Source organism: Toxorhynchites rutilus, chromosome 3 (genome assembly GCF_029784135.1).
Source record: "Toxorhynchites rutilus septentrionalis strain SRP chromosome 3, ASM2978413v1, whole genome shotgun sequence".
In the NCBI taxonomy this organism is placed as follows: domain Eukaryota; kingdom Metazoa; phylum Arthropoda; class Insecta; order Diptera; family Culicidae; genus Toxorhynchites; species Toxorhynchites rutilus.
Window position 1 is genome coordinate 15,944,140 of NC_073746.1, and position 27,067 is coordinate 15,971,206.

At 39.9% G+C, this 27,067-nt stretch overlaps 1 protein-coding gene across 1 annotated transcript in view; it reads right to left on the bottom strand.

The window, feature by feature from the left end:
- The window catches only part of LOC129778266 (rhomboid-related protein 2), a 72,924-nt gene extending 64,959 nt beyond the window's left edge, over positions 1–7,965 (bottom strand). The window contains exon 1 of the mRNA XM_055785062.1: positions 7,421–7,965. The gene's annotated coding sequence lies outside the window, so the exon portion shown is untranslated. The remainder of the gene's footprint in view (positions 1–7,420) is intronic.
- Between the last annotated feature and the right edge of the window lie 19,102 nt (positions 7,966–27,067).

Sequence of the window (27,067 nt, forward strand, 5' to 3'; positions counted from 1 at the left end):
GATTGTTATATCCGTATGTAGTACGGTGCCCTTGAACTCTGAGAAAGGAAGTGCTTCGGAGTTGGCGGTTCGGAACGTGAATATTAATATTTTGCAGTATGCTGCCGCAGTCGATGTTGTTGCTTAGTACGTCGTAGATGAACAGCCTTTGCAGAAAACTACGCCGGCTCGACAGAGTTTGGAGTCCGATGAGCGCGCATCGATGTTCGTAAGGCGGTAGATTGTCGGGATTTGTCCATGGGAGCCGCCGTAATGCACTTCTTATAAAACGTTTCTGGATTTTTTCGATACGTGTTACGTGCACACTGTGATACGGGGCCCAGATCTGCACTCCATACTCTAATACGCTGCGAACCAGAGAACAGTACAGTGACTTCATGGCATGTACGTCGTCAAATTGCGCTGTATTTCTTCTCAGGAAGCCAAGCATGGAGTTTGCTTTAGTGACTGTCATCGATATGTGCTCGTTGAATCTCAATTTCCTGTCTAAAAGTAGCCCAAGGTCCTTGATAGAGCATACTCTCACAAGCGGTGACTCATTCATCGAATATTCGAACGTGACCGGTGTTCGACTTCGGCTGAAGGTGATGATTTTGCATTTGGCTGGGTTTGCCAACATTCCGTTCATCTTACACCACGATGACAAGCGTTCAATATCAGCTTGCAGAGCCAGGCAATCAACCGTCGTCTTGATAATGCGGTAGAGTTTTAGGTCATCTGCATACAAGAGCTTGCAGCAGCTTAGGTGGTCGCATACATCGTTTAAAAAAAGTATAAAGATGAGAGGACCAAGGTGACTACCCTGAGGAACCCCGGACGGTAGTTGAAACGCATTCGATGTGGCATCGTGAACCTTCACGAAAGCTTTCCTGGACGAAAGGTACGATTCTATCCAGCGAACAATCCACGAAGGAAGACCGAGGCGGCTCAGTTTTGTGATAGCGAGACCATGCGGAACTTTGTCGAACGCCTTGGAGAAATCGATATACACGGCATCAACTTGACGACGCTTCTCGATGGCACCAACCAGAGTGTTAGTGAAGGTCATCAGATTGGTAATGGTGGAGCGTTTCTTCATAAACCCGTGCTGAAATTCCGAGATTAACGATCGGACTGCCGTGTACAGCTTATCGTGTAGCAGTCTTTCCAGGACTTTCGCCAAACAGTCCAGTATCGAGATTGGACGGTAGTTTTCCACGCTGTGAATGTTTCCAGATTTGAAGATCGGGGTTATGGATGCTAGCTTCCATGACTCAGGAAAGACGCCGTCAAGAAGTGATCGATAGAAAATAAACTTCACAGGGATGGTCAATGATTTGGACAATGATGGACATTTTCCTATTGATCATTCAATTTTCGCGAATTCGACCATTGTTTTCGGGTTACAAGTGGCGTTAAAGTGCTCCTATGCCCTAGTCCTGCGGTATTTTTTTTTGAATTTTCATTTGTTCATAAACTTAGTTACAATCACCTGTTTTAAGTCAAATATGCGCCGTTTTGTTCGATTACTTGTTCCCAACGAGATGCCAACTTCATAATACCCCTGTTATAGAAGCTCGCTTCCTTATTAGCAAAAAACTCGGATAGCCAATTTTCACAGGCCTCTTTTGTGGCTAACTTCTGACTACCTAGCTCGTTCGTCATGGACAAAAACTGGTGGTAGTCACTTGGTGCAAGGTCCGGACTATACGGCGGATGTAAAAGAACCTCCCATCCGAGCTCCCGGAGCTTCTGGCGCGTCACCACGGCTGCTACTATGCCGGTCTTTCTCGGCTAATTCAGCGATTTTGTCGCAATTTTCGACGACAGGCCTTCCGGAGCGTGGCGCATCTTCGACGACCTCTACACCCGAACGAAAACGTTGAAACCATCGTTGTGCGGAGGAAATGGAAACTGTATCGGGTCCATAAACTGCACAAATTTTATTGGCAGCTTGAGATGCATTTTTGCCTTTGTCATAGTAGTACTGTAAAATATGTCGGATTTTCTCTTTATTTTGCTCCATATTTGCGACACTAACACTAGATACAACTAGAACTACGCGCTTACTACGACACCTCGCGGAAATACCGCTGGACTTTTTTGACAGCCTAATATATCGTCAATGATCGTTTGCACAGGTACGGAGAAGCTGACTGGGATATGGGGTTATGAGCAATGGGCATTGTTACTCTACTACAAAAACTCACAAAAAGACAATTATCGAAATCCTCTTCCTTTTCCTCATCCTCTTAGAGCTACTGTACATAGCATCAGATGCCGTTGAATGTTGATTGGATGTCTTAGCTTAAGGAAAGATGTTTTCTTGGAGGAGGTGCTGCAGGAAGGTATGGTTTTCTTTGTTACCCTGAACCAGGAAAACCCGAGTCTTACTCGTGGTGCTGTTGAATATCATAGGGTGCCAGGAACGATCAGCAGAGTAGGGAAATTAGTCGATATGTGAACCATCGAAATGTTTGGACTCGGTCCACTTTTGACATAGGACTATGTCTTTCATTTCTATATAGAGGGGTCACTCTACGAAAAATGTAACGACTCACTAAGAGTTTTCAAACGCATATTGCATAAAATCGTTATTGCGACATATGTTGTGTTATATACCATTAGACAGGTAATTTATCCAGCATTTTTTTTTTTGCTCAAAACATGGAGAGGCGATCGTACCGTCGTCGAGTATAGACGTGATTTTTTTGCTCCGCGTTTATTTATTTTTTTTTTCGTCGTTCGTCATGGTTAATCGTGTTTCGGCTGAACTTGCTATAGTGTTAATTTGTGATCGTAAATTGTAGGTTATTCAGAAATTTGAAAATCGGTAACAAATCGTGGAAATCGGAAAGGCTGAAAATACGTTGTTTTTATCTGAAATAATGTTTCATTTTCATAAAAAGAAAAATGTGCGCGTCTACTTGTCGGTTCATTCTAGTTTCCGTCTGTGTTTTTGTGATGCGGCTTAGATTTTGTAGGAGAATATGATGGTGATAAGAGGAAGAATGTTTCGACAGAAGTCAATTTATAATTTTAATTTTTATGACGAATTCCTTTGAACGCATGTTGTGCTAACGGCAGAAAAGTTTAGCGTCATATTCATTCGTCTTGTTCGTCGTCCTGTGCGTGTGTCATAAAAGTGCTCTCTGAAGTGTAGACAACACTTGGTCAACACGAACGCATATAATAAACAGCAGTGATATTACCACCAAGAAGAGGAGCAGTCCGCGGCCCAAAATTGAAAAAGATTCTAATAATGTGATAGTAGTGGTAGAGCGTTTTTATTTTGGTACGACAGCGAGAGAAATTGTGGTAAATAGTAAGAGTGGGGTATCGGTGCGGAGAGTTTTTCGTTAGCCATTTAAGGGAGAGTGAGTGGAAGCGGTAGAAGGAAATATAGTCTCCTACGATACGTCATCATCGCATTCGTTAACCAGAGACTTTTTTCTATCCCTCTCTCTTTTTTTCACATGTATTTGTGGTTGAGCAGAGGGAGGTGATTGTTTTCTCAGATTAGATATTTACGCTTTGTATAAATCACAGCGCTTCTCTCTCTAAAATGAATCTCATGGCTCAAACAAAGACATCTAGAGATGCTCATGTTGAAAGGTATTGTGTAACTTATAACATAAAAATTTTAACGACTATAAACACGTAAAGTAATTTATTTGTGAATAATTTGATTCATTCATTACAACGCATATCAGTATAAGTGGGGTGAGACATGTTTTCCTTGGAACTTGTTTTTTTTCACCTGACGACATATTTGTTTCGGGATCTGTGCGGCCGATTCAACTAAATTTTCTTCAGCGGGTGGCGCTTATTCGATGTATTTTTTTTATGGAGTTTGAGAAAATGTACGTGCAATTTTAGAGGCTGTTCTCGGTTTTTCTCAAATTTCTCAAAAATAACTTGATTGCAGCGTACGTGCAATGAATTACATAATATATGGCCTCGATTGATTTTAGGGATCCCAAAGATAACTCTAGCCATTCGCGATAGAAAGTAGGAGCGATAATTGATAGAATATATGAATTTCTCTCTATTACCTTCTCAGGTTTCTCAAAAATAACCAGGAGAATTATTTCGATGATACTTTTCATTATAAATAATAGAATATCTAGATTTATCCCGGCAAGGTTTCCCAAATATAACACACCGTCATAGCGATTGGATTTAGGTAGAAAGCGCGTGCGATAAATAAATCTTTTTCTTGAATAACGTTCCTAGAGGAACTTTGCCGTCTCAACGTAGTGTTACTTCCGTCATTTTTATTAGTACTTAGTTGAGATTTCTATGCCGAATAACACGCCTTGAATGCATTCTGAGTGGCAAGCTATAGAATACGTGCAAGTCGGAGGAAATTTCTCTGACGAAAAATTCCCCCGACCAGAACGGGAATCGAACTCGGATCCCCAGCATGTTAGGTGTGACGCTAACCACTTGGCCACGGGAGCACGATAAATAATAGAATATGTAGATTTCTCTCGATTACCTTCTCAGGTTTCCTAAAGATAACGCGGAGAGGTATTTCGATGAAAAGTATGTGCGATAAATAATATAATATAGAAATTCCTTGGATTTGCCAAAGATAACACTCCGCCGTCGAGATTGAAATAAAAGTATATGCTTTAAATAATGGAATATACAGTCAGTCCAATTAATTTTACAGGTTTCATAGGTCATACCTAGGATACCTAACAATAATTTCTGCCTTGAGTCGTAACACGAGATTTTAGGATTTTCGTTTTGTAGTGTAGTCAATAGTTCGCGTTCACATAATCACATCGTCAATCACGGAGAGCAACTACGAATTGTACAGTCTACCCAAGCTCAAGCTCAAGCTCAAGCTCATTTTTTTTTTGCTCAAAACATGAACAGTGAACATGGTAAAAAAAGTTAACAATTTGACGGTTAAAATGGATATGTTTTCTTTCAATTGCACTAACCACTCACTTCCCTCCCTGACGTAACGAGCAATATTTTTACCTAAATTCGGGCGTTAGTTCACAATGTGAGTTGATGCGTATAATCAGCTATTCTCCGTTTATCGATAATAGGCATTTATTAGTTATTATATTGTATGTTGCCCAATCAATTCGTACTCAATTCACGTTTTTATCGTGTGGGTTTTGTTTTTAACAATTTTTGTAATTGTGGGCCAGGATATCATAATATCGAGCATGTTGTTTGGTTATGTAAAAATGCAATTAATGAATTTAACTGGCTCCTGACTTGGAATTTCAAAAGGATATTCTCACGCATATTAGATTATGATAGCTTGAGTAGTCGCGATCGTAATATTATGCTACCCATATATGTCTTCCTAAGAAACCCTTCCTCGAATGCGCATGCCCATTTTCCTTTCCCTTTCCAATACCTAAGCATAACTTAGCACCCAATGAGATCAATTCACTACAGCAGCTACACGATCTTCCCAAGAGAGCACTCATGGCCAGGGTTGCCAACTATATTTCAAAAAAAATCAGAGAGAATAGAAATAAAAATCAAGAAGAAATCAGGATAGCTCATATTGGATAGTTTGTGTCGATTTTTTGGTAAACAAAAGCACAATTTTTATAGGCAGACACACGATTATTTGATTTTATATGCACAGTTTGTCATCCTTCACACAGCTTAAAAATTCTATCCTACCAGATCATGTTTGCTTTCTCATCGAAAACACTCCAAGGTATTTTTATACTGTCCATAGAATTGAACTTCTTATTCTCAAAAGAATTTTGCAGAGACCTGAACCTGTGATAATCCGAGGTTGTGATAACTGATTAATTTAGCTGGTGAGATACGATCTCCCAGCCAGACTCCAAAATATTTTATTGTGTAATTTATCGAGACATGAAGTTTTGCGTTGGCCTGATGGAAAGATTATGCCTATAACATAGACTAATTTACGATGTTTGTCATGAATTGCTACCTTTAAATTGTCCAGTTGCTAGTAGGACTTATGAGATTTTACTGACGTGTTACTTGGTGGATGCTTATGATACAGAATTCTTTTCCAATCGCACCAGACACAGAGTATGACTTTCATTTTCTGTCATAGTGAAGCAGAAATCATAATGGATTATCGTGGAATAAATGCACCACGTGTTTTACGCATTCAAACAACCCCAAGTATGAAACTGCATTAGAGTGTACCAATCTGATAGAGAATGTTTCTTTCACGTCAATTTCAATGTTTAATAAGTATGGACACTGTACTTTCGAAACGTGAATCGCTTCGGAATGAATAATAAACGAAAGAAATACGGAAAGTCATACAAGTCAGGACCGGAGAGCTTTTTTTTATGTAGGCTATTTAACAGTTCTCATTTCCAACCAGGGAAACTTTGACAGGAATTCCGGTATATTTATTACGGATAATATTTATTTAGATAAAGTAAAATAAACTCATAAATCAGGATAAATCATGATCATTTCAGAATAATCAGGCAAAATTGAGTTGTTGTCTGGATATCAGGATACGAGCCAAAAATTCTGGGAAATCTTGAAAATTCAGGAAGGTTGGCATCACTGCTCATGACCATAGAATACTCAATATACATCATCGGGCTATAAAGTTATTACAAACAGTATTCCGGACAACGTGGGGACGAATGAGAAAATGCTATTTTTATCTATAATATATTTCTGTAGTCATAGATTTATTTGACTTAGGCTTATATTTATGTAGATCTTAACTATTTAGCCTTGTGTTTAAAAATGATACATAATGACTTTTGCTCTTCTTCTGCAAATTGAATAAACAGAAGGAAAAATTAGTAATGGCTTTGACGGTATTTTTGTGTACATTTTTGAACAGAATGTGGTTCCGGATTCTACCACGTTATCCCATCTAACCCGTTAAAGGATACAAGCTCATACAGGAAACGGTTTCTCCAGGGCATCCATTTGATGTATCAAAAGAGAAAAAATTGCGGATTTGGAACAATGCAAAAACTCTATTCAAATGCAATTATTACACACAATCACAGTCCTATGTCAAGATACCGTCCGTGCCCCTAGGCTCAGACCCATCAACTTTTTTGGAAATTAAATCATAGGCTAAGAGATTATTTGTCCAATGGCCCCCAAGCGGATTGTAGACTAAAGCAGCATCTTTTTGCATTACCTACGGGAAATCTTGCTCAAATCATTTTTCTAGGGATTTCAGATGGACATGAATTTCCCATTTCAGAACCGAAACTATGCCTTTGGTTTCTTTGTAATGCTGCAGAGTTTCTCCAACATGGCAATAATTCCCGAGCTCAAATTCGTAATAATAAAAGAATTCAAATATGAAAATTCAATAACAGAGTCGCAGAAAATAATTGGCTGTATTCCATACAGCGAGATCATATATCAAACAAACGAAATTAAAAACCTAATGACTAACCATATTCATCCCAATTATTAAACGTAGTTCAATACTCACATGTTGATGACTTCATCATTTCCACAAAAATAGCTCTCCACGAAGCATCCACCAGCTGAATTCTTAATAGTTTAAACATATAACACCATCTTTTCGACTCTCCCACTCCTACATTCCAGTGGGAACGAATGGAGCAGATGCCGAATATTTCAACTTCTGCTCCCACTTCTGTTGCTGCTGGTTCCCTCTGAACTTTGGATCATCATACATGTATCTCACAAAAATTAACAGTTCGCACCTACCTAAACTACTTAAAAGGGTCTCAAACTCGAAGACCGACACCAAATTACCGCGACATTTGTTTACACACCACGCACCCGCACCAGAACTCGGGAAGCCTACTATCTCAGTCAACACACATCGCAGCTTCCTGTTGATTTTCCATCAGTGTTCCCGCAAGGTGAAAAACACCGAAAGGCACTATTTTTAAATTACAAGATACCTCTCTTCGATCAAAGAGAAACACACTTACATTCCATAATCCCTGTGGATGCGTAACGTGCAGAACGAAAAACACTAAACCGCCAAATAAACAAACGAACGGAAAAACGTTCGACCCTCTCGAAACGGCGAGCAAATAAATACTAGCTGCTTCCGCCCCACGAGCGATGGTGGTGCGTGTGGTGTGTGCATTTTGCCTATCTCGCAGGGGCTCGGCCCTTCCGTGCATGCGTACCGCGAACAGTAGTCCCCAGCCGTGGTCGGGAGGCAGCTGTGAAAAGTTGAATGAATTTTTACTACTACTACTCGTCATCGTCGTCGTTGCCGGCGACGCCGCCGACTGCACAGGACAACGATGACGTCGGTTACGGCGAGCAAACGTATGAGGGTTGCCATAGTGACTTGCTCTGGGCTTGCTCTACTCTCCACCCTCCCCAAACAGCAAGCTCCCACCCGGGGGATTGCGCTTCCGGGAGGTGCGTTTTTATTGCGTTTATCTCATTGCACGAGATCATTCGCCTTTTGGTGGGTGCTAAATTTAAATATTTGCGCGTAATGCCACTGGCGCAAGCGGCTGTGTGGTATGGGTAAGGCAGGATTGGATTGGGGAGGCATGGTGCACGTGTTGCAAAGTGTGAAATTCTTCCCAGGGCGGTTAAATGTTGTCAATCCGGTCCTGAAAAAATCGCTAGGGAATGGAATAACCGGAACGCATTCCAATCTCTTGATAGCGGGACTCCCTCCACAGATGACAAATGCGGAAATGGGTTCAACTAATGGGAAGATACAGAAGAAGGGTTGCCAGAAAAGCATAGAAATTAATAATTGCACGATTGTTGCATGCGACTATTGTACACATATCTGAAAATTTTTATGTCGATACTAGCTGACCCGGCAAATTTCGTCCCGCTCAAAATTTATTTTTCGAAAACGTGGAGGTGATACGTTTTCTTACTAAGCGCACGTTAATGGGTCCAATCGCAGAACTGTGCTTTGATTGATCTTCTATTTTACCCTTTCAAATTATTTTGTACTATAAAATTTCAGTACTTCTACCAAAACTCAACATTATAAAGGGTGTGTCACATCAAATTGCATCACGGAAGAAACGGTGTAGAAATTTAATTTTTAGGAATTATATCTTCAGCTTTCGCTTATAATCAGATAAGAGTGTATAGATCACGTTGGCCATGCTTCACTGTCAATTTTTCGTAAATTTGGAAAAATGTCGTCGAACGAAAAAAGAGCGTCGTGAATTAATCCTGCGCACTCATTTCGAGAATCCGGAGTTGTCACATCGGGACATCGGTAAGATGCTGGGAATCGTCCAAATTCATCGACCGGAAGGTGAAGAACGGCAAAAATGGATGCTCCGTCAGTGAAAAAGATCACAAGCGCGTAGTTAAGCAGTTTAGACATGATCGGAGAAGTTCGGTCCGGGATGTCGCCAATAAGCTGAATTTGTCAAGTTCATTCGTTCAGCGTACCAAGCAGCGGGAGGGCCTGCGTACATACAAGGTTCAGAAGGCTCCTAACCGCGACGAAAGGCAAAACATGGTGGGGAAGACGCGAGCCCGGAAGCTGTACACCGAAATGCTGACGAAGCCGCATTGCCTGGTAATGGACGACGAAACCTACGTCAAAGCGGACTTTCGTCAGCTGCCGGGCCTGTTGTTCTTCTCCGTAGAGGACAAATTCAGCGTTCCGGAGGAGATTCGCAAGCAGAAACTATCTAAGTTTACAAAAAGTACATGGTGTGGCAAGCGATCTGCTCTTGCGGAAAGCGGAGCGCTCCCTTCGTGATGACCGGCACGGTAGACGGGCAGGTTTACCTTAAGGAGTGCCTACAGAAGCGCTTACTACCACTATTGAGGCAGCACGAGGGCCCGACCATCTTCTGGCCGGATCTCGCTTCGTGCCACTATTCAAAGGACGTGTTGGAGTGGTACGAAGCCAACGGGGTCACCTTCGTGCCAAAGGAAATGAACCCGCCCAACGCGCCGGAGCTTCGCCCAATAGAGAAATATTGGGCGATTATGAAGCAGGCCCTCCGGAAGAACCCAAAAGTTGTCAAATCGGAGGCGGACTTCAAGAGAAAATGGATTTCTGTTAAAAAAAAACTACAACCTGACGTTGTACAGAACCTTATGGACGGGGTAAAGAGGAAGGTGCGAGCATACGGGCTTGGGCTCGAAGTATGAATAAAAAGAAAATGCCAAAAGTTGTATAATAGTTTTTATTTTACTGTCTAAAATTTTCAAAAGGATCGGTCTACTGGGCGAATTTCTACAGCGGTTTTCCCGTGATGCAATTTGATGTGACACACCCTTTAACAGCAGCACACCGTTTCGGCATAGAGTCCACAAGTGCTTGGCAGCGATAATCAGGTATTGCAGCCCACGAATCATGAATTACAGACCATAATTCTTCCACATTTTTTGGTCTGGCTTCAGAAACAGCGTATTTGACATCTCCCCACAGATTTTCAATAGGGTTAAGGTCTGGAGACTGCGCTGGCCATTCCATAACCTCAATATTCTTCTCCTTAGACCACGCCTTAGCACGTTTGCTCGTGTGTTTAGGATCGTTGTCCTGCTGCATCACCCATTTTAGTGGAATTTTCTCCTCAGCATAAGGTAACATAACCTCACTGAGTATCTTGACGTAGCCATGTTGATCCATGCCCGGTATGCGATAAACTGACCCGACACCGTTGTACGAAAAACTTCCCCATATCATAATTTTTGCTCCACCGTGCTTTACTGTCTTAACCGTGTACTGCGGTTGATATTCCGTGTTGCGTAGACATTTCACATACTGACGACGACCTTTTGACCCGAACAAAACTATTTTGGACTCATCCGCCCACAAAACATTACGCCATTTTTCTTCCGGCCAATCGATATGCATTTTAGCAAATTTGAGGCGATTCGAAACATGACGTTTTGTCAACAATGGTACTTTCCGAGGACTACGTGCGTATAGTTTGGCTTCCGTCAATCGTCGTTTGACTGTAACAGTGCTCACAGTTAAGTCTAGTTCATCTTTGATCTTATTAGAAGACAAAGTTGGATCAGTGCGTGACATCTTGATGATTCTTCGATCAATTCTTTCAGAAGTGCAACGTTTCCGGTCACGAGTTTCCAACTTGTCTTTCCATTACAAAGCATTGCTTATCATTTTGGCCGAGCACCCCACTGTTTGCTGTACTTGTTTGTAAGTTTTGCCTTGATTTATCAACGTTTTGATAAAATTGCGCTGCTCCTCAGAGCAATGTTTTCCGCGACCCATTTTCTGCAATACAAACAAAACAAACATATTTTCTTCCACATATCTTAGTTTTTATATACTTACCGACTAACAAAATAGCATAACTTGTATAAAACTCCGAATGGAAACAAGCTTTGTTTGAAATCGTTTTTCGCTGCTATTATTTTGAACAACGCGAAACGGACTCAGCCGGAAGTGTCAAATGAAATATACACTGAACGAAGTTGTATTGCTATAAACAATATGGGTTTTGAACGGGTGATGACACCTTTATATATTCATATGATTAGTTGATAACATCAACCATCCATGAATAAATAATAATAATAATATACAGGGTTTTCCAACTTCAAATTCCGAAAGTAAATTGAAATAAAACACACTTAGAATTCGAATTTCGACGAAACTTTTATTTCAAATTAAAGTTTGGTTTATGCCATTATGTGTGAAATACAACATCATTCAAATGTCCACCTAGGGCTTCCTCGCACACCTTGATCCGGAACAGGTAATTTTCGATGACTTTTCGGCACATATGGGGCGGTATCTCGGTCATAACTTCACGAATATTGTCTTTCAAATGTTCAAGAGTTTGCGGAAAGTTGGCATAGACACGGTCTTTCGCATAACCCCACAAAAAAAAGTCTAGTGGGTTCAAATCGCATGATCTGGACGGCCAATTGGCATCACCAAAAGGCGAAATTATGCGTCCCTTAAATTTCGTTCGCAATATGGCCATGTTCGGTCGTGTTGTGTTGTACGTGGTGCCGTCCTGCTGAAACCACATGTCATCCGTATCCATATCTTCGATTTGTGGCAAAAAAAATCGATTAACATGCGGCTATAGCGCTCACCATTCACAGTTACCGTCTTGCCGTCCTCATTTTCAAAGAAATACGGCCCGATGACTCCATCAGACCATAATGCGCACCAAACAGTGACTTTTGGCGGATGCAATGGCCTCTCAATAATCACGTGTGGATTTTCTGAGCCCCATATACGGAAATTTTGGGTGTTCACATAGCCACCGAGCTCGAAATGTGCCTCATCGCTGAAGAAAATTTGATGCGAAAATTCAGCATTTTGCTGCTGTTGTTCGTTCACCCAATCGACGTATGCACGACGCATACCATGGTCACCACGCTCTAATTTTTGTACCAGTTGGACTTTATATGGATGTAGGTGCAAGTCCAAATGCAAAATTCGCCACAATGATGTGTTTGACAAGCCCAATTGCTGAGCACGCCGTGGAATCGAAACATTCGGGTCATCCTCCACACTGGCAGCAACAGCAGCAATATTTTCGGCCGAACGCACATTACGATGATGCACAGATCTCACAATATCCGCTACGGATCCAGTTTGTTCGAATTTACGCACTACATTAGCGATTGTGTGCTCTGTAGGCCGTCCATGACGACCAAAATCCGTCCGTAATGCTCGAAAAACATTTGCCGGTTTTTCATCATTTTTATAGTATAATTTAACAAAATTAACACGTTGTGCGATGCTAAAACGATCCATACTGTAAAATGGCAGACATTCAACTAACGATATGACGCTTTGGTTGACAGCTATGTCAAACGGTTGTCAGCGCAGGGCTGTATACTTTCGGAAGCCCGAAATGGAAAACCCTGTAGAAATAGCAAATAGCTTTCATAAGAACTTTTCCCGACCCCAAAAACCCCTATATAACAATTTTCATGTCGATCGGCTCAGTATTTTCCGAGTAAATAAGAATTAAACAGTCATGAAGGCAGAAATCAATTTTTATATATATATATAGACTAACTGACCCGGCAAACTTCGTCCCGCCCAAAATTTGTTTTTTTGTTATCAATACCTTCAAACATTCACGTTTTCTTACTAAGTGCAAGTTCAGGAGTCCAATCGCAGAACTGTTCATTGATTGATCTTCTAATCGACCCCGTTAAATTTACCTTTTACTTAAAAAATTCCTAGTACTTCTACCAAAACTCATCATTATAATATCAGATTATTTTCAGACACAATTCTCGTTCAAGATTTTTCAACTACCTCCACATGCCTAATTTAGTTCAATTTGCTTGATTAGTTCTTGAATTATGCGGAAATGTATGCTTCATTTGTAGGGCAGCCCCACCTCCCCCCTCTGAGAGACGGTAGGAGTGTCTAATCGCCACAGAAACGTGTTGTGGCCCCTGGAACCTTCGCATGCCAAATTTGGTATTTTCTTGATTAGTTTTCGAGTCATGCAGAAATTTGTCTTTCATTTGTAAGGCAGCTGAAAGAATTGAGCTAAGTTGTTTTTATTAGTTTAATTCGTTTGTTTAATTATGATGAATATATTATTAAATTAATTATTTTTTTTTATAAATTAATTGAAAAATTTTATTAGTTAAAAGTTAGAGAGGGGGTGGAGTGTCTAATCACCGTGAAAACATTTATTGCGCTCTAAAACCTCCATATACCTTACTTGGTTTCGTTTGCTTGACTAATTCTCGAGTAATTCAGAAATTTGTATTTGTATGGCAGCTCCCCCCCCCCCTAAGAGAGGGGGGAGGTGTATCTAACCACCATAGAATCATTCATTGCACCCTAAAACCTCAACATGCCAAATTTCATTTCGTTTGCTAGATTAATTCTCGAGTAATGCAGAAGGGGAGAGAGGGGGGAGGGGACTCAAACTATCATGAAAACTTTCCCCGGCCCACAAAATCCTTACATACCAATTTTCATGTCGATCGGTTCAGTAGTTCCCGAGTCCATAAGAATCGGACAGACAGATAGAAATCCATTTTTATATATATAGAAGATTACATCAGTATCTACACTCTGTCTAACTTCTATAAAGAGGCTCTTACATGATCATTCGTTTTTACATTAGTTCACATAATCAACATTATCGTGTAATTCTACAAAGTTAGAATGCCTGATAATAATGACGAAAATCCGGATTTTCTGATATCGGTTCGTCATTACTGAGATAGGGCAGGGACACGTTAATTTTAGGACAACAAAGTACGGTATTGACATCTGGAAACGTATTGAACACCGCAAAGCATCTCGGAGTCGACCGATCATCTTTTCTCGGTGTATTACCAGAACGTGAGAGGTTTACGCACCAAAATTGTTCAGCTACGTTTACTGCTGCTGAGCTGCGATTAAGACGTGCTTGTTCTTACCGAAACATGGTTACGAGCCGACATTGATGACGCAGAAATAACATCTGCATACACACTTTTCCGATGCGACCGTAGTAGTCTAACCAGTAATTCTACTATGGGAGGAGGAGTGCTGATAGCGGTGAAAAAGCACCTGAATTATGAACTTGTTCCTCTACCGAATTGCGATCGTCTTGAACAAGTCGTAGTTCGTGTGAAAACTGCACATCGCTCGATGTATATCGTGGCCATCTATCTCCCACCGTGCTCCTGTCCGGATTTGTATTCCACTCACGCAGACTCAGTGCAATGCATAGCAGATCGTTCTTCTGGGGCCGACATCATCATATCGGTAGGCGACTTCAACCTCCCTCATCTCCGGTGGCAGTTTGACGATGCCGTGAATGGTTACATTCCTTCAAACGTTTCATCTGAGGCCGAGCAGTCTCTTATAGAAAACATGTTTGCCACTGGCTTCCAACAAATCTGCAATTTCGTGAACACAAATAATAGGCTGCCGGATTTAGTGTTTGTTAACCGACCGAGATGAATTGGATCTCTTAGCACCATCCACTCCATTTTTACCTGTGGTCAATCACCATCCACCTTTTATTATATTGCTCGAAGAAAACGTGAACGACTCAGGCACACCTGAAGACTGCAATGAAAATGTGTCGTACAATTTTCAAGCCTGTGATTTCGACCGATTGAACGACACACTCACCAACATTGACTGGGACGGTATAATGAGCGACGGAACTGCGGATGAATTACTTTCGACTTTCTACGACAAGTTGAATCAAGTATTAACTGAACACGTACCTCGGAGAAGACGAGCCTCCGTCATTGGCAAACCATGGTGGACTCCTGAGCTGCGACATTTACGCAACACCCTCAGGAAAGCACGCAGAAGATTCTTCCGAACAAAATCTGAGAGAGAGCGCAACAATCTTCGAGAAGTGGAAACAAGTTATAAAGAACTTCTTCTGTTATCATACGAAAACTATATTTCTATGGTACAGTCGAATATGAAACTAAATCCTCAACTCTTCTGGGACTTTGTGAGAATACGGAGATCATCTACCCGCGTTCCATTCAATGTGAAATACGGGGAATCTGATGCAAGCTCGAATGTAGAAGCAGCGGAACTCTTCGCTTCATTTTTTGAGAGTGTATTCAGCAAAGTGTCGCCTGTTTGTCGTCGCAATTGCTTTGCTCACATACCATCATATGACATCACATTTCCAGTTCTTCAGTTCTCCTCTGAAGATGTGAAAAAATAATTTAAGGAACTTGACACCAAGAAAGCATCGAGTGCAGATGGAATATCTCCCTTGCTTCTCAAGAACTGCTCTTCCACCTTGGCGGGGCCCATCGCTCTTATATTCAGCCGCTCTCTGCGCGACCGATCATTCCCGGCTGCATGGAAACGTGCCTGTATTGTTCCGATCCATAAATCCGGAAACTGCGTTTATGTCAGCAATTATCGTGGAATATCAATACTGAGTTGTTTGAGCAAGGTCTTCGAAAAGTTAGTACACAAGGTGTTGTACAACGTGTCATCTTTGATCATCTCCGATAGCCAGCATGGCTTCATGAAACATCGGAGTACCACGACTAACCTCATGTGTTACGTCACCGCTCTATCTCGTGAAATAGAGCTCAGGCGACAAGTAGGTGTACATTGATTTCTCGAAGGCATTCGACACTGTTCCGCATATTACTGTTATCAACAAAATGAAGCACATGGGCTTTCCCGATTGGTTTATGGAGTGGTTATGGTCGTACTTGACGGATCGTTCCGCGTACGTAATGGTTAATTATACAAAATCTAGACCATTCAGTATCACGTCTGGCATACCTCAGGGTAGCGTCCTTGGCCCTCTGATCTTCAACCTCTTTGTCAATGACCTGTCTTCACTGCTCTCTTCTTCTAAGCTTTCTTTTGCCGACGATCTGAAATTTTATCGGTACATCACCTCGCCTCTGGATCATGTCGCCTTGCAAGAAGATATAAACACAGTGCTGACATGGTGTGGCGATAACGGCATGCAGGTCAATAGTAAGAAGTGCAAGATCATATCTTTCGGTCGCCGTTACAACGTTGCTTATCACGAATATTTTATGGACGCGGACTCACTTGACCGGGTCAAATCTATCTGTGATTTAGAAGTGACCATTGACGCCCAACTCAGGTTCAACGAACACATAGGAATCACGACCGCTAAAGCTTTTGCTACTCTTGGATTTATCCGCCGGCATGCCTCCGATTTCACCGATATACACGCTTTGAAGTCGATCTATTGTTCTTTGGTGCGCAGTATACTGGAGTATGCTGCTACTGTCTGGTGCCCATACTACACATCGCACATAATCAGTATTGAACGCATACAGAGGAAGTTCATACGGTTTGCACTACGTCAACTTCCATGGAATGATCCTATCGATCTTCCTCCTTATTCCGACCGTTGCCAACTGATCGACTTGGAGACCTTATCCAGCAGGAAGGTCAATATGCAGCGCTTATTCGTCTTCGACTTGCTACGAGGCAATATTGACTGTTCTGAACTTCTGGAACAAATCTCGTTCTATGTTCCACCTCGACGTTTCCGGAGTTCATCTTTGTTGACACTTCCCCGTCATAGAACCAACTACCGTGCAACAATCCGTTCGACTCGTGTCTTCGTGCGTTTAATAAAATCAGTGACGAATTTGATCTGAATATGTCCAAAAGCACATTTAAAATTAAGATAAAGAATATTGTATAGAATACTAACCACTATTCAGTCTGTAGGTCTAGGACGAAGACGGTGATAAATAAATAAAGAAATAAACTAGTGAAGCAAGCATGAGCTAGTAAAATAAATATACCAAAGGGTAGTTTTAAATCGTCAAAAGATCATTAAAAATAATTTTTTTCAATTCTCAAAACATGCTGTTCGAAACATTTTTCAACCATTTAATTAATTTCCATAATTCATTTTCGAAAACATGTTAATTTCTTCCACGGAAATGAGTGCTAAAGTTGCTACACTCCTACAAGCTGTCAAAATCGGCATCGTGTCGTGAATCACTGTACACATCCAGTTTCCCTGCCAAACCGATACACCCAAAAGAGATTTTCAGCTCATGTTTCGTCATCCCGATCCATTACATTAAATGAGCGTCAAAATGACAGAAAATGCCATGACTCACAAACACTGGTAAACATTTGTATAACATATATGGTACGGCAATATAAGATTAATACGAGCGAGCGAAACAAAAGACACGTTTCAAAAAAACATGCATTACTTCGCCACATATGTACAGTGTACAGAGATGGGCAAATCAGCTCATCATGGTGAGCGGCTCAGAGCCGTTCAGCTCATACAAGTGAGCTGCTCATTTGGAACAGCTCTTCACTTCAGTTGAATTTTGCAGTTGTCCACACAATTGCATATGAAACGTAATCACCATGGGACATTGCATAGCGTTTAATTTAATTCGTAATTGTACAAAAACTAAAACTGATATGAATTCTAATAATATAATATACAACAAATACTGAATGCTGAAATCCAACATAGAAGATGCTTAGGATATGCTGAACTTAAAGAACAGAAAAACCAGCAGTAGCCAAATAGAATGCCTCCAGGAATATTGGCCGAGACAACGTTTTTTGAAAAAAAAACCATCGAGATTTTTTTTTTGGATCCGAGGATATAAAAATAAATCCACTAATAGGTGCAACGAGAAATAATTATTCGCGATCACAAAGGTAACAAAAGGACCAGTATCAATCATCAACATTTATGCCGGGTGGTTTTCTGAATTGTTTTGATTCAGCACGCGGAAATAAATGTATGTGTTTCCACAGTAATGTTTAAATAACAATGTAATATATTAAATTTATTTACAACATATAATAATGTGTATTGTTTTGTTTGGCCATATAAGAAAAATTTAATGAAGTAACGAACGATTGAATATCTTCAAAACAAAAACTTTTTTTCCTATCTGGCATCTCTGCTAAAGCTAAAGTACGAAGAGGGATACACGAAAACAAACTGACGTCATGCCATGAAGCGCGGGAGACGAAAAATCTTTTCGCGTCTCGCAATTCACACTCTCTGCAGTTTTTGCGCTCCACAGCTATGCAGCTCAACAGCTCAACAGCTCAACAGCTCAACAGCTCAACAGCTCATCAGCTCAACAGCTCAACAGCTCATCAGCTCAACAGCTCATCAGCTCAGCAGCTCATCAGCTCAACAGCTCATCAGCTCAGCAGCTCATCAGCTCAACAGCTCAACAGCTCATCAGCTCCAGCTCCGTAATGAGCTGATGAGCTGCGTTTTTTTGATTGCGAACCGATCCGAATCCGCTCACTATGATGAAGCGATTCGAATGAACAGCTCATGAGCGGATGGCACATCTCTAATGTACACGGCCCAGACCGAGATGGATATAGTTCTCCTTCATGCTGGAAAGTGTTTTCTAAGAGTAAAAGTAGAAAACACTTTCCAACTTCAATTTGTAAAGAGATGTAATATTTAGGGTGACCATCTGTCCTGATTTAGCAGGACATGTCCTGATTTAGAGATCTTTTTGGGGCGTCCAGATTTATTTTTCACAATCTAGGTTTTGTCCTGATTTTTATGAGATGTTTAATTTTGTTGCAGAATCAGAATTATTTTCGGTGTATTATGTTTTTAGTAATACCTTAATTATTGAGACTAAAGTTTTGTTAGCATATACAGAATAGCAGTTGGATCTTCCACGAGATCATTCAACTATTTACATTTAGAGATTTTGTTTCACTGGTCACGGTGATGTTTTTGTGTTTTGGCTCGATATTCTTAGTTATTTTTTTTTTTGGAGGTCTAAACGAAGGTGTCATTCTACCGACGAATTGCGTCAGAAATACCCCTTTTCCAAAAAAGAACTTGAGGATTATGAGGCCAACGCTGCATATGATTCATAAGTGTTGGTGGCTCATAACGGCATTCAGATTTAGGCATTTTGTTGAAACTTTGTTTTTAAATTATTAATGAAACATTATAGATAGATCTGATTAGGAAAAGCATATCCCAACACCGAAACATTGCCAGAATACTCGATTGGCATCCACTTCTAAATCCATGTTGAACTATGTGGTGCAGAAATCCAGCCGCCCAGTAAATTTGGGTTGCAGAAGGAGGACTTGCGTTTCATACCCGTGGCTTGTACTTTGGTACCGTAATCTGGAGGAAAATCGAACAACGTCCTAATGAAAACAAACTGAACTTTTTGAAAGTATTATTTGATTAAATTTCCAACTTTTTTACATGACACGTTCAATAATCATCTGTTGGTGCTCATCAAATCGCTTCTAGAAAAAGATAATTTTTAAGAAATATAGACTTAAAAATTATTTTTTTCTGAACAGCATTTTCGTTTTCATGCCAATGAATCATATTTTCAACACATTAAAACGATATTAATAGACACTAAACATATTATTTCACACCCAGTTGAATCTTTTTATTTTTTTTTTATCTTCGCTTATTTTTCGTCGGCCTATTTCCGCCACTTTAGTGCCAATCACCGACATCAGGGAGGCGACTCCACCTGTTCCTACCTATCAGACTCAACAACTCATGAGCCGGGCCAACTTCTTTTACTTCCGCTCCGAAGGAAGACGTAACCAGAGATTTTTCGCCTCAGAAAATCCCAACGACGCCAGCTGGGATTGAACCCAGGCCGATCGGATTGTGAGGCTGTTACGCTAACCATACAACCACTGGCGCCGTCCAGTTGAATCTTAACGAATTGAAAAACTAATCAGATATGCAACAAATCAATTTTACAAAAAAGCACAATGAAAGACAACTTTCTTCGTAACCAGACAACCAATGTTGCGACTCAGTTTTCTCGGAAACGGTTGAACTGAATTGGACACAAAAAGATTCATTTGAAAGCTCATTTCGTTTCTTTCGAGAACCCTTCATCGGAATCGGTCTCGGTCTACGGGTTCCGGAAATATGGCGGAATCAAGTCAGAAATTCCAGAACCCAAAACAACACATTGTGTGTATCAAACTTCATGGCTTTTTTTTTTTCCAAAAATAGCATATTTGTAATGGCGATGAATTCAAGACTATATCACATCATTGACGTAACCACTATATGTTCTGGATCAGGTTTCCGTGGATGTGACCACTTTATGGCTAGAACCAAATCACATCATGCGACATATCAAACTTCATGATTCGTCAAAACTAGATCAGTTGTGACATTAGGGGTTTTGACTACAATAGAATACCGATCTCAAAGTGATCTTCAACTCAAACTTCAGATCGAGATATGAGAAAGGCACGACTACATTTTTAGGTGGATTAAATCAGATTTGGTTTCCTCAAATTCCTTAAATATAATTTATATTACCATAGGTAAAGAAACCAGTGATTTTCCAAACTAACGTTTAAGGAAATTTGTCAACAAAACATTGCATAACGTTTTATAACCTTGGCACCAGTACTGGTTCTGAAAATAACTGGGCATAGATCAAACAAAACATTTCGGAAATATTTACTTTGTTCTAAAAATTATGATCAATTTGCCCCCGATTTACGGTACCATTGTACATGATTTTTGATGACTCTGAAATCACCAAAATATCTCCAGTGCTCGTAAAAAGACAGAAGCCATTATCTCCGGAGTATTTTCACCGCATGGATCGCTCAAGAAATATGTTGAAAAAATAAATTTCACGTGTTTTCATTTATTTCTAACTCAAAGAATCATAATGGTTTGGTCATAATCGTAGCTGTGACAGGTGTCCTGATTTTCAACTCCGGGCAGATGGTATCTGTAGTAATATTCTCACGCTACTTCCCAACAGCATCATTAGCTATGTGGATAGTGTGGTCGTTTAAAACAGTCTTGTATTCCAGCTGGCCTTGGTTCGATCCCTGTTGACGCCGTTTGAACTTTTTTTGTGTAATCCCAAAAAAGATGAAAAAGAAAAAAAGAAAGAGATGTCTGCTTGCACACATACAAACATTTTAAAGCGTTGGGGGACATATGACATTATTTGCCTATTTGACGCTTCAAGGCGGGAAATGATATGTTTTCTGTCGAAAATTAAATGCTTTCTGACAACGCTAGTTTGGGTGTATAGTGGTTCTCAGATTCCCGTCAAAAGTGGTAGTTTTGTTCTTTATCGCAAAGCATTAGACCCGTATTTTTTTTTTATTTTTCTCATTAGGGTGACCATTTCCATTTGAGAGGTTGTCCGAAAAATCTACTTCTTTCCTCTTTTTTCCAAAAATGCCTTTTTTCAAAAATTCATAACTTTAGAACTACTGGACCAACTCAAATGATCGATATATCAAATTAAAGCCAATCAGCTAGCCTTTTTTGAAAAATGGCAAATTTGCCAATTTATTGAATGCTAGTCGCATACATCCAGTCTAAAAGCATAGAAACATTGAACGAAGACTGAAAACATGTTAACTTTGAAAAATCATCACTTAAAAACGAAAAATAACACATTCCTGATTTTTGGGTATGAAAAAAAGCTCAGCTTTCAAGAAAAAATATAGCATTCTTAGTCCCGAAACCATGTAAACTATAAAAAAACTAATACAATCAATAATTACAAAATCATAATCTATTTTTTTTCGCAAGTCTAATATTTTTCAGAAACGACTATCTAATTGGCTTCAATTTTATGTATCGATCATTTGAATCGGTCTAGTAGATCAAAAGTTATGAATTTTTGTGTTGGAAAAAAAGAGAAAAAAAAATATTTTTCGAACCATCAGTTAACTTTGAAAAATCCAAACTCAAAAACGAAAAAAAAACGACTATCTGGTTTTGACATATGTTATGCGATGAATCCTCAGCTTTCCAGAAAAAAAAAATAAAAACATATAGCGCCTCAGGTCCCGAGACTATGAAAACAATAGAAAACGAATATAATCAATAATAACGAGAGCAGAATTCATCTTTTCTGCAGGTATAACAAATACCAGGTGATTGGCTTAAATTTGATATGTCGATCGTCTGGATCGGTCTTGTACTTCAAAAGTTATGAATTTTTGAAAAAGTTACTAGAATGGGAATGGTCCCCCTAATGAAAAAATCAAAAAAAGTCAAACAAATCTATTCTATCTATTCTATATATATAAAAATGGAGTGATGTCTGTCTGTCTGTCTGATTCTTATAGACTCTACTACTGAACCGATCGACATGAAAATTGGTATGTAGGGGTTTTTGGGGCCGGGGAAGGTTTTCGTGATATTTTGAGACTCCTCCCCCCTCTCTAAGGGGGGGGCTGCCATACAAATGAAACACAAATTTCTGCATTACTCGGAAATTAACCAAGCAAACGAAACCAAAGTTGGCACGTGAAAGTTTTAGGGTGCAATAAATGTTTCTATGATGGTTAGACAGTCCTTCCCCCACTCAAAGGGGGGGCTGCCATACAAATGAAATACAAATTTCTGCATTACTCGAGAATTAATCAAGCAAATGAAACCTAATTTGGCATGTGGAGGTTTTAGGATGCAATAAATGTTTCTATGGTTGTTAAGATACTCCTTCCCCCTCTCTTAGAGGGGGCTGCCGTACAAATGAAACACAAATTTCTGCATTACCCGAGAATTAATCAAGCAAATTAAACCAAATTAGGCATATGGAAACTTTAGGGTGCAATGAATGTTTCTATGGTGGTTAGATACCCCTCCCCCCTCTCTTAGGGGTGGCTGCCATACAAATAAAACACAAATTTCTGCATTACTCGAGAATTAATCAAGGAAATGGGTGGGACGAAGTTTGCCGGGTTAGCTAGTCTTCTATATATATAAAAATAGATTTCTGTCTGTCTGTCTGTCTGATTCTTATGGACTCAGAAACTACTGAACCGATCAACATGAAAATTGGTATGCTGCCATACAAATGAAACACAAATTTCTGCATTACTCGAGAATTATTCAAGCAAATGAAACCAAATTAGGCATATTGAGGTTTGAGGGTACAATAAATGATTCTATGGTGGTTGGATACTTCTCCCCCCTCTCTAAGGGGGATGCCATACAAATGAAACACAAATTTCTGCATTACTCGAGAATTAATCAAGCAAATGAAACCAAATTTAGCATGTGAAGGTTTTAGGGTGCAATGAATGTTTCTATGGTAGTTGGTAGACTCTCCACCCCCCTCTCTTAGGGGGGCTGCCATACAAATGAAACACAAACTTGGAATGTTGTCTGTATGTCTTTCTGTCTTTCTGTCTGTCTGATTCTTATGGACTCGAAAACTACTGAGCCGATCGACATGAAAATTGGTATGTTGGGGTTGTTGGGGTCGGGGAAGGTTCATATGATAGTTCGAGACCCCTCCCCCTTCTCTAAGGGGTGGCTGCCATACGAATGAAACACAAATTTCTGCATAACTCGAGAACTAATCAAGCAAATCGAGCCAAATTTGGCATGTGGCCTATCGTGAATCAACACTTCTCCCCTCTCTCTTAGGGGGGGTTCTACTAAACAGATGAAGCATAAGTTTCTGCATAACTGAAGAACTAATCAAGCAAATGGAACCAATTTCGATATATGGAGGTTGTAGGGAGCAATACACGTTTTTATGGTGGTTTGACACTCCTCCCCCCCTCCCTAATAGAAGGGGGCTGCATTACTCGAGAATCAATCAAGCAAACGGAACCAAATTTGGGATGTGAGGGTTTTTGGATATGAAAAATGTTTCTATGATGGTATGACACCCTTCCCTCCTCTGGAAATTTTCGGAAAATTCTGAAGAAAATTGGAAAATTTGCGAAAATTCAATTCCCATATGTTCTACAATTTCATAGTGACAAGCGTTGTTAGTCCATTTGATGTTTGCTCTAACGAAATTGATCTTTGTTCGAAAGTGGAAATTGATTTTATTGCGATAAAACTCGCTCCTATAGCTTCTTCTATCTATATAAATAAAAATGGATCCCCGAATGTGTTGATAAGAGAAGAACTCGAGGAAGGAATTGTCCGATTTAGGGCTGTCTTTATTCTATCATATTTCCTGTATCAAACATTAATTCAATGTAACGGAGAAACACGCTATTTGCAAGTGGTTGGAAAATCTTGAACGAGAATTGTGTCTGAAAATAATCCCCTAATAATAATATTACAATGACGAGTTTCGGTAGAAGGACTAGGAATTTTATAGCAAAAGGTAATTTTAAAGGGTAGATTATCAATGAAAAATCAATGAACAGTTCTGCGATTGAACCCATGAACGTGCTTTTAGTAAGAAAACGTGAATGAGATAACGAAAAATAAATAAAATTATGTAATTATAAACATGTTTATATGATTCTTCATTGAAGACCTTGCGTCAAGACAGCTAGAAATCAATACATTCTCAAATCAAATATGCCTGGGAAAATTATATTCTTCATTTAAAAAGCGATGAAAATGTTAACATTCTGTCACTTTTAGTCAGTGAATTGTATCGAGTGTATCGGGGAACTCTACGTAAATCGAAGCTTACTGACCGGGATAAGCGGGAAATAGCAAGAACAGCTTCGAATAGCTCAAAATCGCTGATGCAATTGAAGCAATCTTTGAATCTTCCCGGAAGAAAGTCCGGCAAGTTTCGGTAAAAAAGTTTATAATAAGGATTACAAAAAAATTACATTCCAGCAAGATAATGCCACTATTCATACCAGCTCGGAAACTAAACAATGGATTAAGGACCAAAGACTTGACATATTAAACTGGCCGGCTCGCTCCTCAGACTTGAATTCTTTTGAAAATCTTCGAGGGAAAATCTGCAGAATCTACACTGAAGTGAAGCAATACACTACGGTTGATGAACTCACGGCCGCAATTTCGGAGAAATGGGAAAATAACGAGAAATCCGTTATGCAGAATTTGGTAAATAGTATGCCAACACGAATTTTCCAGGTGATATACTTCATTGTAAGCATTCAACAATGTATGAACATTTTTTGCTGAAATTTTAACTGTTTGTGTTGTAACGAAATATATTCAAGGTGGTCTTATAGAAGTTGGATAGAGTGTATAGCCTCAATGATCCTGTTGGCGAGATTTCCAGGATCCTTTCAGCAGATCACGTATCGTTGTTGGACACAGCTAAAAGCTGTAAATATATGTTTTATTTATTCATTCCTTTTATAACTTATCCTCTGTCTACTCACACTTCGTATCCGTTCTATCTGGCCAACAATTTCTTCATTCTTCTATGCCCTTAAATTCTCTTCTTTCTAGCAATCGATTTGGTAGCAAAGAGATGATACAATTTTAGATTTTTCAATTTTCCAATAAATTCACTTCGTTATCTTTTCTCTGATTACACTTTGTTTTTCTTTTGATATTTTTTGACATTTTATTTTCTTCTAATTCTTTTCTAAACATCCTTCATTAAGCATCCTTCATTATCGTGGTCCATCTAAATGGTCCATTGCTCTCGCCGAGGGGGCTTTCCATGGCCGGCCAAAGAAGCCGTAACAGATCCTCTATTTTCGATTCAATAGAGCTCTTATTTTTATGCTTCTTCAACAAAAAAAACACTCCGAGTAATTAATTCTTCAGTACCAATTGAAAACAGATTCTGGAATAAATCATCCAACAGAGCATATTAGGAGAAAAAAAAATCTATTTCTATGCAAACATTCCATACCAATACCAATGGATCTTTCAGGTAAAACGTCTGGCATCTCTGTTCAGTTCCCCTTTAGAATGTAATCGCCAACACGAGCCAGCAGAGGTGAATGATACAATTCTCGCGTATTCCCCCTGGAGATAAAATAAGTTAGTTTCCCTTCCCCAAGAAACAATCAATCGTTGGTATATTCCGATGTTTGCGAAGAAGTATGCGATTTACGTTCCTGCGGCTGACTTTACCCTCCAAATCACCGATCCACGATTTTTGAAAAAACACCTCTCCTCACCCGTCAAACACACATGCGGAGGACACAAATTTACGAGTCAAGCGAGTGGAGTGGACAGAAAATATTGAACCCCGTGAAATTGAGTTAGATAAATTGCTACCGCTTTGTGCCGCCGCCGTGATTCAACGTTTGTAATTCCGGTGCGTCCCCGTAAAATATGAGGTAACGACCGCTCTCAATTGCCACTTGGTCCAACCACCACCGGTTAGGGCGTTGATGGTGCCATCAGTCTGTCTGTCTGTCTATCTGCCTGTCGGAACTGATTTCCGATTTACTCTGGGTTCAATTGCCTGGATAAGTGGGCTGAAGAGGGAGGGATGGTGGATGCTGAATGATACAAAGTGTGAAGAGCTCCTAATGGTTGAGGGAGGGGAGATGTGGCCGCCGAAGCGCCGACAGTCGGTTTCATTATCGTCACTGGGAAAATTATTTGTTTACAAACAAGATTACCGAGGAAAAACTGCGAGGGAGATCTGGATGTTCTTAAATAAAGATAAACACGTTTTTAATACAGTGGTGGGTGGATGGAGGCGAGAGCTGCGACTTTGCTTGCCAGCAATGCGGCTGATTTGTTTTTATTTCTCGAGAAAACACCACAATCAATTCAGTTCGACTGGAAATTCATTAAAATTAGAGGAACACCTCGCAACATCGAGTGATTTTCGGTTTCGGTTTTTTGAAAGGCTGTAGCTTCGTGAAACGCAAAAAAATCAGATGTACATTATTTTAAGGCTCAATTTTCTAGTTTTAGAATATTTTGCGCTCATATTTTCAAAAAAAAAGTACCAGAACAGCGTTTTTGTAGTGTTTTTGAGAATTTACTGTAATTTGCAAATATTACACTAAGTACTCATGTTA